The sequence below is a fragment of the Canis aureus genome, chromosome 31 (assembly GCF_053574225.1).
Source record: "Canis aureus isolate CA01 chromosome 31, VMU_Caureus_v.1.0, whole genome shotgun sequence".
Lineage (NCBI taxonomy): Eukaryota > Metazoa > Chordata > Mammalia > Carnivora > Canidae > Canis > Canis aureus.
The window spans coordinates 17049362-17063501 of NC_135641.1; the positions used below are offsets into that span (position 1 = coordinate 17049362).

The 14140-nt window shown below is 47.6% G+C and overlaps 1 long non-coding RNA gene across 1 annotated transcript; it reads right to left on the reverse strand.

Moving 5' to 3' along the window:
* Window positions 1-615: 615 nt before the first annotated feature.
* Window positions 616-13920, reverse strand: LOC144302428 (uncharacterized). Its single transcript, XR_013369283.1, has 3 exons — window positions 13798-13920; window positions 13124-13225; window positions 616-1005 (listed from the first exon to the last, which is right to left on the reverse strand). It is a non-coding gene; the product is annotated as an uncharacterized LOC144302428 (long non-coding RNA).
* Window positions 13921-14140: the final 220 nt, after the last annotated feature.

Sequence of the window (14140 nt, forward strand, 5' to 3'; positions counted from 1 at the left end):
TCACAGCCCTAGCAATAGTCCATCTCCTATTCCTGCATGAAACTGGATCCAACAACCCCTCAGGAATCACATCCGACTCAGACAAAACCCCATCTCACCCTTACTATACAATTAAAGACATCTTAGGGGCTTTACTCCTAATTCTAGTACTAATGTCGCTAGTTTTATTTTCACCAGACCTACTAGGAGACCCAGACAATTATATCCCTGCAAATCCCCTCAACACTCCCCCACACATTAAACCTGAGTGATATTTCCTATTCACCTATGCCATCCTATGATCCATCCCCAATAAAGTAGGAGGGGTTCTCGCCTTAATATTTTTTTTGCCTTTTTTTTTTTTGCGTTAGTATTCTCTATCCTAATTCTAGCAATTATCCCCTTACTTCACACATCCAAACAACATGGAATAATATTCCGACCCCTCAGTCAATGTTTATTTTGATTACTAACAGCTGATCTACTCACACTAACATGGATCAGAGGGCAACCAGTAGAACACCCCTTCATCATTATCGGCCAAATCGCCTCCATTCTATACTTTACTATCCTCCTAGTCCTACTACCAACTATCAGCATTATCGAAAACAATCTCCTAAAATGAAGAGCCTTTTTAGTATATTTATTACCTTGGTCTTGTAAACCAAAAATGCAGACTAATTATCCTCCCTAAGACTCAAGGAAGAAGCACCAGCTCCACGATCAGCACCCAAAGCTGAAATTCTTCTTAAACTATTCCCTGATAGTTTCCTTGTGACTGACCTGTCGCTACCCTCGCCGCCGTCTTTGGGCCTGCGGAGGCTTTGGCTCCAGCAGCAGACTCACCCCAGGCAGGGGACTCTCCCGGAACCAGGCAGGAGGAGGCTGTTGGCGGCCCCCAGGTCCCAGAGGACAGAGTGACCTCGAGGGCATGCAGGGCCCCACCTTCTCGCTGTGATGATAGTGGCCCCATTTCCTGAGCATTGTTATCCACTTTTCCATTTGCAGGGTCTGCTGGTGATGTTTCTGGAAAAGGACATGCATGGGCAGCAGATGAGCCTCCAGCCCTAGGACGTGGGCGCACAGTGCCGCGTCCAGTCTCCCTGTGGGGACTCAGAGGAGCCAGGAAGGCACAGACCTCTTCCCTCTGACCATGGCTGGGGGTCTGGGGTGCGTTCCCAGCAGCCCTGGCAGCACTGGGACAGGGCATTTGGGGAGACACCCCTGGGGACGTCCTGGGGGTGGGGTATGTGGACAGCTGGCCCCACGCCCACTGCCCAATACTGCCTGGTGCCCAGGACGGGCTCTCACCTTGGCCTCGAGGGGGCTGAGGCCGGGCAGCTCCTTCTCCCTGGAAGGCAGGAGGCACAGAGTCCTGAGGCCCAGGCCCGACCCCACAACCCCCTGTCTGGGCCCAGGGCACTCAGAGGGGAGGGTACCCCAGGGAAGGCAGGGGCTTCCCACTGCCTGTGGTCGGGCAGGGGCAGGGTTTAGCATCATCCCATGAATCCCATGAAGACTCTACTCAGCGTGCCTGAAACAGAGGGGACCCTGTGGTGGGGACAAATCTGTGCCAGGAACATGGGGAAAGGAGGGAGCAGAATGGCTCCACTCGCCTAAATCCCGAGGGAGTTCAGGATCCTCTGAGATTGGCTGGGCATGAGAGAAAGGGCCTGTCTGCTTAAAGGGAGCAGCCTGACAGCCTTACCTGCTTCTATCAGAGATGATCTCCATTTGGGCCTGACCTGACCTGGTGACTCTGGTCCCCACCTGAGGCTCACCTGGACCTGGTGACTATGATCCCCACATAGGTTCATCGGCAACTGATGTTTAGGATATGGGATGGACCCTCACTTGCTACTGCTGCCCAGGTCCATCCCCAGGGTCTCACTTGTTCCTGGTGATTGTGGTCCTTGTCTGGGCTGACCTGGCGCATCCTTGGCTCTGATCCCCTCCTGGGCCTCACCTGCTCTTGCAGGGTGGTCCCCACCTCTAGTGGGTGCTCTAGTGTCTATGATACTTGTCTGGGCTTCAGCTGTTTGTATTTGGCTATGATAAATAGCCCTTTCCAAAGCCATCAGGGTCTCCAAGTCCTCTTGCCTGGTGATGCAAACCAAACACATCCAAAGATGACACCACATAAAAACCTTCAGAGGACACATGCGTCTGTGTGCCTCCTGTGGGCAGGTCCACATCTGTCTGACTGGAGGGTGGAGACAACCCCATAGCTCCGAGGGGGATGTGCTGGGCTGGAGGATCACACATGGGCACTCACAGTCTGTAGCTGGCTCACCTACAGTCCACTTTCCCAACCATTGTCCCAGACATGCCATCATGCTGAGAGGACAGAGCTCTCCCACCCTCTTATCAGGAGCACAAGGGGACCCAGGAGGCTGCGGGGACTGCTGACCTGATGCTTGGGGTGACGTCTCCCAGCCCAGGGCTGGTGCTGGGATTGCAGTGGATGTGCCTGCCAGAGAGTGTTCCTGTGGGCTTCGGGTAGACTGAGGGTTTCTGTTAGATTCCACAAGCACAAATACCAAAGGGAAAAAGAAATGAACTGGACTTCATCAAAATTAAAAACTTATGACATTAAGAAAACTATTCACCATGACCAAGTAGGATTTATTCCCAGGACACAAGGCTGGTTCAACACTTGTAAAACAATCAATGTGATTCATCATATCACCAAGAGAAATATCAAGAACCATGTGATCCTCTCAATAGATGCAGAGAAAGCATTTGACAAAATACAGCATCCATTCCTGATCAAAACTCTTCAGAGTGTAGGGATAGAGGGAACATTCCTCAACATCTTAAAAGCCATCTATGAAAAGCCCACAGCAAATACCATTTTCAATGGGGAAGCATTGGGAGCCTTTCCCTTAAGATCAGGAACAAGACAGGGAAGTCTACTCTCACCACTGCTATTCAACATAGTACGAGAAGTCCTAGCCTCAGCAATCAGACAAAAAAAAGACATTAAAGGCATTCAAATTGGCAAAGAAGAAGTCAAACTCTCCCTCTTCGCCGATGACATGATACCCTACATAGAAAACCCAAAAGACTCCACCTCAAGATTGCTTGAACTCATACAGCAATTTGGCAGTGTGGCAGGATACAAATCAATGCCCAGAAGTCAGTGGCATTTCTATACACTAACAATGAGAATGAAGAAAGAGAAATTAAGGAATCAATCCCATTTACAATTGCACCCAAAAGCATAAGATAACTAGGAATAAACCTAACCAAAGAAGTAAAGGATCTATACCCTAAATACTATAGAACACTTCTGAAAGAAATTGAGGAAGACACAAAGAGATGGAAAAATTTTCCATGTTCATGGATTGGCAGAATTAATATTGTGAAACTGTCAATGTTACCCAGGGCAATTTACACGTTTAATGCAATCAAAATACCATGGACTTTCTTCAGAGAGTTAGAACAAATCATTTGAAGATTTGTGTGGAATCAGAAAAGATCCCAAATAGCCAGTGGAATTTTAAAAAAGAAAGCCATGGCTGGGGGGCATGACAATGCCAGATTTCAGGTTGTACTACAAAGCTGTGGTCATCAAAACAGTGTGGTACTGGCACAAAAACAGACACATAGATCAATGGAACAGAATAGAGAATCCAGAAGTGGACCCTCAACTTTATAGTCAACTAATATTTGATAAAGGAGGAAAGACTATCCACTGGAAGAAAGACAATCTCTTCAATAAATGGTGCTGGGAAAATTGGACATCCACATGCAGAAGAATGAAACTAGACCACTCTCTTGCACGATACACAAAGATAAACTCAAAATGGATGAAATATCTAAATGTGAGACAAGATTCCATCAAAATCCTAGAGGAGAACACAGGCAACACCCTTTTTGAACTCGGCCACAGGAACTTGCAAGATACATCTGCAAAGGCAAAAGAAACAAAAGCAAAAATGAACTATTGGGACTTCATCAAGATCAGAAGCCTTTGCACAGCAAAGGATACAGTCAACAAAACTCAAAGACAACCTACAGAATGGGAGAAGATATTTGCAAATGACGGATCAGATAAAGGGCTAGTTTCCAAGATCTATAAAGAACTTCTTAAACTCAACACCAAAGAAACAAACAATCCAATCATGAAATGGGCAAAAGACAAGAAGAGAAATCTCACAGAGGAAGACATAGACATGGCCAACACGCACATGAGAAAATGCTCTGCATCACTTGCCATCAGGGAAATACAAACAAAACCACAATGAGATACCACCTCACACCAGTGAGAATGGGGAAAATTAACAAAGCAGGAAACCACAAAAGTTGGAGAGGATGCGGAGAAAAGGGAATCCTCTTACACTGTTGGTGAGAATGTGAAATGGTGCAGCCACTCTGGAAAACTGTGTGGAGGTTCCTCAAAGAGTTAAAAATAGACCTGCCCTACGACCCAGCAATTGCACTGTTGGGGATTTACCCCAAAGATACAGATGCAATGAAATGCCGGGACACCTGCACCCCGATGTTTCTAGCAGCAATGTCCACAATAGCCAAACTGTGGAAGGAGCCTCGGTGTCCATCGAAAGATGAATAGATAAAGAAGATGTGGTTTTTGGATACAATGTAATATTACTCAGCCATTAGAAAAGACAAATACCCACCATTTGCTTCAAGGTGGATGGAACTGGAGGGTATTATGCTGAGTGAAGTAAGTCAATCGGAGAAGGACAAACATTATATGGTCTCATTCATTTGGGGAATATAAATAATAGTGAAAGGGAATATAAGGGAAGGGAGAAGAAATGTGTGGGAAATATCAGAAAGGGAGACAGAACATAAAGAATCCTAACTCTGGGCAATGAACTAGGGGTGGTGGAAGGGGAGGAGGGCGGGGGGTGGGGGTGAATGGGTGACGGGAACTGAGGGGGGCACTTGACGGGATGAGCACTGGGTTTTATTCTGTATGTTGGCAAATCGAACACCAATAAAAAATAAATTTATTAATAAAAAAATGAAAAAAAATAAAAACTTATGCCAGCAAAATTTTGACCAAACTACCCACCCTGAGTGCAATGATTTGTCAATAGTCAGTGGGGGGTTCTGAAGGGAGTACAAGGGCCTCCATGTTCCAGTTCGTGAAGAGCAAGTCTGCTTATGGGCCGTGAGGACCCAGAAGCCCTGACTGTCCACCCTGGACCACAGAATGGGGAATTGGTCATCACCTGCCAGGGTACATGAACCTAGGACAGGCTAGAAAGGTCATGGCTTTGGTCTTCCCTGCACAGAATAATGCTTACAGGGGAGTGGGGGGCCCAATAAGCTGCCTGAGCCCTGACCACAGCCTCCTTCCCTGGCCTGGGGTAGCAGGGAGGCAGCTCTGACCTGGTGGAGCTGTGGAAGGGCTGCAGGAGCTGCCTCATGGACATCACAAGGGGGTCGGTGTGTTCTCACCCCAGCCCATGAGGCCAGCTCCCCCACTTGGACCCAACGGACCCACAGTGGCCCGAGGGGAGCAGGGAGCAGCTCCCACTCACATGTGACCTGTCGCTGTTTGAGCACCTACACATTATACGCAGGAGTACTGGGGAGAGTGGGATAGCTCAGGCACTGTGAGCCAGATCTGGAACACGAGTGCCTCCAACTGCCTGTGGACGCAGACTAAGCGCCAGGCAGCGGTGGAACCCTGGGGCACCACAGTTCCACCCACAATGGGGTCCCATGTCATCACTGTAGGTCAGCAGGGTCCAGTCAGCACTTAGTCCTTCACCCTGAAAGCCAAGGGTGTGAGGGGAGGTCCTGTCACCACGCCAGGTGGGAGGGATGCAGGCACCCTTCCACATCCGTAGTTCCCACCCTCAGGCCCTCCAGGCCTCTCACGCTTCTAGGTAGACTGGGTGTCCCAGCTGTCTGCCCAACCTCAAGGGTCACAGCATGGATTTTGCCCATAAGAACATTTGAGGGGCTCCTGGGTGGTGCAGTCGGTTAAATGTTGACTCTTGATTTTGGCTAAGGTCAGGATCTCGAGGTTGTGGTGTGGAGCCTCATGGGGGGCTCGGGCCCCGGCTGGTGGGGAGTCTGCTTCAGAATCTCCCTTTCCCTCTGCCCCTCCCACTGCATGCTCTCTCAAATCTTTTAAAAATCAACATTGAAGACATTTGGGAGATCTTATCATCTCTGCAGAGGTGCCTTCATATGTGTAACCACTGTGTAAATGCCTTTCAGGGACAAACCGTGATTTCTATCAGAAACCCCTATTAATATTTATTGAAGTATAGTCACCATACAATGTTACAGTAGTTTCAGTGCTACAACTTGGTGACTCCATTCTGTACATTACTCAGCTCTCCCCATGACAAGTGTAGTCTCCATCTGTCCCCGTACAAAGTTACAATAGTACTGACTCCATTGCCTAGGCTGTACTTTCTAAATTTCTGTGGCTTATATATTTGAGAACCAAATGCTTACAGCTCCTAATATTCATCTATTTTGCCCATCTCACATCCACTTCCTCTCTGGCAATCAGTCAATGTGAACCATCACATTAACAAGAAGAAGAACAAAAAGCATACGGTCATCACAATAGTGGCAGAAAAAGCATTTGACAGAATACAACATAGTGTATTTTGAGCATAGTAGGTTTTGAGGACATTTCCATCAACAGAATAAAGGCCATGTAGGAAGGCCTGTTGCTGACATTGTACTCTATGATGAACACCTGAAATCGTCTCCCCTAAGAGCAGGAAAAAGACCAGGAAGTCCCCTCTTAGCCCTGGAAGTCCTACCATAGGAAACAGACAAGGAAAAGAAAAGGCATCCACACCTTTAAGGGGGAAGTCAAACTATCCCTATTTGCAGAAGACACAGTACTAGAAACAGGAAACCCTAGAAGCTCCACCAGAACTGTTAGACTTAATGAGTGACATCACCTGGGGACACATAATGAACGTAGAAAGATTGGGAGCCTTTCTGTGTACCAAAAATGAACACTCAGAAAGGAAAATAAGAAAATGATTCCATTCTCCATAGCATCAAAAAGAACAAAATAATGAGACTGAACCAAGGCAGGGAAAGGCTGGTACACTGAAAACTGGAAGACTTTGGGAAGACATTGGGGCTCCTGGGGTGGGAGCCTTCCTCTTGTGAAAATGTCGATAGTCCCTGATACAACCCTCACTTTCAATGGAATTCCTATGAAAATCATGGTGGCAGATTTTAGAAATAGGAAAAAGAACCCTAACTTTTGTCTGCCCCTACAAATGACCCTGGACAGCAAAAACAGTACTGAGAAGCAGAACAGAGCTGGATGCTGCACTTTTCTATTTCAAACTATGTCACAGAGCCACAGAATTAAAACTGTGTGATTCTAGGGTCCTGTCTGGCTTAGTCAGTTAAGAATAGGACTCTCAGTCTCACCTCAGGTATTGATCTCGGGGTCATGAGTTCAAGCCCTGAGCTAGGCTATGAATGAGGGAAGGAGCCTAATTAACAAAAATCAGACCCACAATGGTGTGGTCCTGGCATAATCGGATTGAGCAAAAGAGAACCTGGAAGGAAATTAACTCTGATATGATCAACTGATGTTTTTTGAGAATTTTATTTTAAATCCAATTAATTATCATATAGTGTGTTACTCATTTCAGAGGTAGAATTCAAGAGGTGTTGGATATAAAACCCAATGCTCATGACATCACCTTCCCTCCTTCATGCCCATCCCCCTGTTACCCTGTTTCCCACCCCCTTCCCTCCAGCTACCCCCAGTTTGTTTCCTATGATTAAGAGACTCTTTTTCCTCCCTCTCTGTTGTCATCCTCTTTTTTCCCTTCTCTTCACAGATGTCCATCTCTTTTGCTTCTTTAATTCCACATAGAAGTGCAACCATATCGTAATTTTTTTTCCTGACTGACTTATTTCAATTAACATAATACCCTCTAGTTCTATGCATGTCTTTGCAAATGGCAAGATTTCATTCTTTTTGAATGCTGAGTTACATTCATATATATCACATATTCTATATCCATCCATCTGTCCAAAGACATCGTGGCTTCTCCCGCAGTTTGGCTGTTGTGGATACTGCTGCTGTGAACATTGGGGTGCAGGTGTTCTGGCGTTTCACTGCATCTGTATCTTTGGGGTAAACACCCAGTAGTGCAATTTCTGTGTCATAGGGTAGCTCTATTTTAACTCTTTGAGGAACCTCCATACTGTTTTCCAGAGAGGCTGTACCAGCTTGCATTCCCACCAACAGTGCAAGATTTTCCCCCTTGTCCAGATCCTTGCCAACATCTGTTGTTTCCTGTCCTTTAATTTTAGCCATTCTCACTGGTGTGAGGCGGTATATCACTGTGGTTTTCATTTGCATTTCCTGATGACAGGTGATGTGGAGCTTTTTTCACATGCCTGTTGGCCTTTTGTAGGTCTTCTTTGGAGAAAAGTCCGTTCATATATTCTGCCCATTATTCATTGGATTTTTTGTTTTTGAGTGTTGAGTTTGACAAGTTCTTTAGAGATCTTGGACACCTGCCCTTTATCATTATGTCATTTGCAAATATCTTCTTCTATTATGTAGGTTGCCTTTTAGTTTTGTTGACTGTTTCCTCTGCTGTGCAGAAGATTTTTATCTTCAGGAAGTTCCCAACAGTTCATTTTTGCTTGTTTCCTTTGCCTTTAGAGACCTGTCTTGCAAGAAGTTGTTGTGGCCAAGGTCAAAAGGTTGCTACCTGTGTTCTCTAGGATTTTGATGGGTTCCTATCTCACCTTTAGGTCTTTCATCCATTTTGAATTGATCTTTGAGTATGGCGTATGAGAGTGGTCTGGTTTCATTCTTCTGCATGTGCTGCCCGATTTTTCCAACACCACTTACTGAAGAGACTGTATTTTCTATTGGATATTCTTTCCTGCTTGGTCGAAGGTTAGTTGACTAACTTCTTTTGGTTAGGGTTTCAGTTAGTGTTACGTTTGGTCAGGAGTTCGGGTTTTGTTTAGGGATGGGTGTTAGGGGTTAATGGTTAGGGGCTATGACTAGGATTTAGGATAGGTTCTGGGTTTGGGTTCAAGGCAGGGTTACAGGTAGAGGTTGGGTTAGGTTTTAGGTTTTAGGATTAGGAGTTAGGGTAAGGTTAGGGTTAGGGTAAGTAAGGGTAGGGTTAAGGTGAAGTTTAGGGTTATTTTAGGATTAGGATTATTCTTAGGGTTAGGGGTTACAGTATGGGTTTAGGGATGGTTGTGAGGGGTTAATGGTTAGGGTTAGAGGTTTGGGTTAGGGTTACAGTTAGGGATTAGGGTTAGAAGGTTAAGGTTAGGTTTTAGGGTTTGGATTGGGTGTTAGGGGCTAGGGTTAGGAGATCGGGTAGAGTTAGGGTTTAGGACTAGGGGGTATGGTTAGGGGTATTGGTCACAGTTAGAGGTTGGGGTTAGAGTTTGGGTTAGAGGTTAAGGGTAGAATTAGGGATAGGATTATGGTTGGTGTCAGGGTTAAGGTTAGATTTTAGAGGTCAGAGGTTAGGTTAAGGATTAGGATTAGGGTTTAGGGTTATGGTTGGAGTCATGGTTAGATGTATGGATTAGGGGCTAGTGATTCGTGTTTGGTTTTCAGTTAGTGATAGGTCCAGGGATAGGCGAGATGAAAGTTAGGATAAAGATTAGGTTAGGGTTATTGTCTCTACACAGGTAGAGTTTGGATCTGGGCATCTTCCTGTCACTGGGACTCCTAGTATCTTCAATGGGTTAGTTTTAAGTGTTTTATTTAGGTTTTGGGTTAGGGTTTCTGCTTGGCATCCATCCATTCAGAGGCATCACTATAGAATCAAACTCTATAGTTTGATATAGTTGTCTATGAGAACTATAGTTGTCTATGAGAATAGACATGGCCGGCATCTCCCGAGCTGAGATAAGGAGGGGGTATATGGCTCTAAATACGATTTATTTGGAAATCAATTTCCTTATTCATTTTATCTCTTGTGTGCACTGGTGTCATCAATACTAACAATTGTTATTTTAAAGTTTTACTTGAATTCCTATTTGTTAACATAGTATAATACTAGAAAATGTAGCACACTCATGTGATGGAATATTATTCAGCTATATAAAGGAACAAAGTTCTGATACACACTGCAACATAGGGAAGCTTTGCAAGCATTATGCCGAGCAAAAGGAGCCAAAAAAAAGTGTCCACGTTGTAGGATTCTATTTACATGAAATATAAATATATATAAATATAAATACCCAGAAGAAGTAAATCCACAGTGATGAAGAGCAGAGGAGTGGTTACCAGGGCTGGGGGTGGGGAGGAAATGAGGATGAATCACCTACATGGCAGAGCATTTTATTTTAGAATAATGAAAATGTTGCCAAACTAGAGAGTGGTGATGGTCACCTGATATTGTGAATGTACATAAAGCCACTGAATTGTAGACCTTAAAACGGTTAAAAGGTAAAAATTATTTTATGTGTATTTGAACAGAAAAAATATGAAGACAAAATATTCCTTACTGTTAAAAAGAAGTTGGTCAACTAACCTTCGACCAAGCAAGAAAGAATATCCAATGGAAAAAAAAAACAGTCTCTTCAATAAGTGGTGTTGGGAAAATCGTGCAGCCTCCGTGAGGTTCCTGTGGGGCCGTAGAATCAGAAGCCTCCTCCCCTCTGACCAAGGCCACTGGGCTGTCCTCCTTCTTCCCTCGTTTGCGACCCAAGGTGGCCTCCTCCTCCTCCTCTTCCCTCTTCCTGCCCAAGCTGGTCGGCCCCTTCCTCTGCTGCCCACCCTCCCTACCTGATGTTGCTGTGTCCCTGGCATCTACCTGCAGCTCCGCAGAAACCTTCAGGACTGTGGAGGTCCTGTCCTGGGGGTGTGAGTGAGGAGCACCCCTCCGATTCGCCCCAGACCAGACCATCCTCCTATAGAAAGCAGGCTATCGTCCCAGAGCCCCTTAACTCGGGAGTCCTTGCTGAAGGACAGGACACCCCCCAACCCAAAGCAGGAGGCACACACCTGGACCTCCCCACAGCAGGTATGGATGCCACTTCTCTGAGTGCCCAGGGGCCGGCTCCCAGCCCAGCTCTCTTCCAACCCACACCCCGCGTTTGCCTCCTGGGTCACTCAGCTCCAGCCCAGTGAAGTCATGGTCTTCAAAGGGCTCCAGGGGACGAGGTCCTGATCAGGGGGCATGGGCCAGCCTCCAGAGAGGCATTCCTACAAATGCAAACCCCCACCTGAGATGGATGAAGGGGGCAGAAAGCTCTGTCTGTGACAATCCATGGTGACAGGTCAGCATCATCCCAAGGATCCCGTGGGGACCCTACTCAGAATGCCTGAAACAGAGCGGAACCCAGGTGGGGACTGATCTGGGGCAGGGACATGGGGAAAGGAGGGAACAGAATATCTCCTCTCGAGCCTAGGTGTCCATCGAAAGATGAATGGATAAAGAAGATGTGGTTTATGTATACAATGGAATATTACTCAGCCATTAGAAACGGCAAATACCCACCATTTGCTTCAACGTGGAAGGAACTGGAGGGTATTATGCTGAGTGAAGTAAGTCAATCGGAGAAGGACAAACATTGTATGTCCTCATTCATTTCCCTTCAGTGAAAGGGAATATAAGGGAAGGGAGATGAAATGTGTGGGAAATATCAGAAAGGGAGACAGAACATAAAGACTCCTAACTCTAGGAAACGAACTAGGGGTGGTAGAAGAGGAGGAGGGTGGGGGGTGGGGGTGAGTGGGTGATGGGCACTGAGGAGGGCACTTGACGGGATGAGCACTGGGTGTTATTCTGTATGTTGGTAAATTGAACACCAATAAAAAATAAATTTATTAAAAAAAAAGAATATCTCCTCTCCCCGGAATCCTGAGGGAGATCAGGGCCCTCTCAGATTCGCTGGGCATGAGAAGAAGGGACTGTTTGCCCAATGGAAGCAGCCTGACAGCCTTATCTGCTTTACCAGAGATGATCCCCACCTGGGCCTGACCTGATCTGGTGACCGGTCCCCACATGAGCATCACCTGGACCTGGTGACCATGGTCCACACCTGGGCTCATTGGCTACCAATCACCAGGAGCCAAGATGGACCCTCACTTCTACTGATGCCCTGGTCAGTCCCCAGGGCCTCAAATGTTCCTAGTGACTATGGTCCTTGTCTGGGCTGACCAGGCTCATCCTTGGCTCTGATCCTCTCCTGGGCCTCACCTGGTTCTGATGCTCCTGGCCAGCTGTCCCCAGACCTGATGCCCCCAGCCATCAGGCTCTGCTCCTCTGATTTTCATCTCTGCCTGGGCCCTCGCTTCTCAGCTTAGATTCAGATCCCTGATTGGGTCTCATCTCTATTGGCTGGCTATACATCTGGACATCTGGAGCACCTGAGGACTATGATCCCCACCTGGCCTTACCTGCTCCTACTGGCAACAACACCCCTTAGTTCTCATTGGCTGGACTCTGCTATGATCCTCACGCAGTACATAATTGCTGTTACTGCTTATGATACCATTTGGGCCATACCTGCTGCCACATACCTAAGTATACAACCACCTGTGCCTCATGGGGACCTGGTGACTGTGATCCCCACCTGGGTTCATCGGCTACTGGTGTCTAAGATCCAAGATGGACCCTCACTTGCTCCTGATGCCTGGGTCCATCCCCAGCATCTCATTTGTTCCTGGTGACTGTGGTCCTTCTCTGGGCTGACCTGTCATGCTTGCCTCTGATCCATTCCTGGGATTCACCTGCCCTTGCAGGAAGGGTCCCCACCTCTAGTGGGTTCTCTAGCATCTATGGTACTTGTCTGGGCCTCAGCTGATGGTATTCGGCTATGATATCAGCCCTTTCCAAGGCTCGCAGGGTCTCTAGGTCCTCTTGCCTGGTGCTACAAACCAAACACATGCAAGGATGACACCGTATGAAAACCTTCAGAGAACACAAGCGTCTGTGTGCTCCCTGTTGGCAGGTCCCCATCTGTCTGACTGGAGTGTGGAGACAACACCATAGCTCCCAGGGGACATGCTGGGCTAGAGGATAACTCATGGGCACTGACTGTCTGTAGCTCGCCCACCTACCATCCACCTTCCCAGCCACTGTCCTAGGACACGCCATCATGCTCAGAGGACAGAGCTCTCCCACCTCCTTACCAGGAGCACAAGGGAGCCCAGGAGGCTAGGGGAACTGCTGACCTGATACTTGGGGTGACGTGTCCCAACTCAGAGCTGGCGCTGAGATGGCTATGGATGGCTTCAGGTGAGTGTTCCTGCGGGCTTGGAGCAGACTGAAGGTTTCTGTTAGATTCAACAAGCACAACGACCAAAGGGAAAAAACAATGAACTGGACTTAATCAAAATTAACAACTTATGCCAGCAAAAGTGTGAACAAACTACACACCCTGTATACAGTGTTTTGTAAATAGCCTGAGGGAGGATCTGGGGGGGAGCACGAGGACCTCCATGTTCTAGTTTGTGAAGAGCAAGCCTGCTCATGGACCAGAAGGACCCAGAGAGCCCTGATCGTCCACCCCAGACCATAGGGTGGGAGGATTGGTCATCACATGTTGGGGTTATGTACCTAGGACTGGCTGGAAAGGTCATGACTTGAGTCTCCCCTGCACAGAAGAGGCTTACAAGGTAGTAGGGGTCCCGAATGAGCTGCCCTAGCCCTGACCGCAACCTCCTTCCCTGGCCTGGGGTAGGAGGGAGGCAGCTCTGATCCCATGGAGCTGTGGAAGGGCTGCAGGAGATGCCTCCTAGGCATCACACGGGGTTCGGTGCATTCTCACCACAACCCAGGATGCCAGCACCCCTACTGGGACCCACAGGCGCCACACCCGAGGTGTGCAGGGAGAAACTCTACTCACCTGTGACCTGTCGCTTTGTGAGCACCTACACTTTATACACTGGGGTACTGGGGAGAGTGGAATAGTTTGGGCACTGTGAGCAAATCCAGAGCACAGGTGCCTCCAACTGCCTGGGGTCGCAGAGTAGTGCCAGGCAGTGGTGGAACCCTGGGGCACCACAGTTCCGCCCACAATGGGGTCCCGTGTCATCACTGTAGGTCGGGGGTCCAGTCAGCACTTAGCCTGGCACCCTGAAGGCCAAGGGTGCGCGGGGAGGTCCTGTCTCATGCCAGATGGGAAGGGGTTGCAGGCACCCTCCCACATCCTTAGTTCCCACCTTCAGGCCCTCCAGGCCTCCCACCCT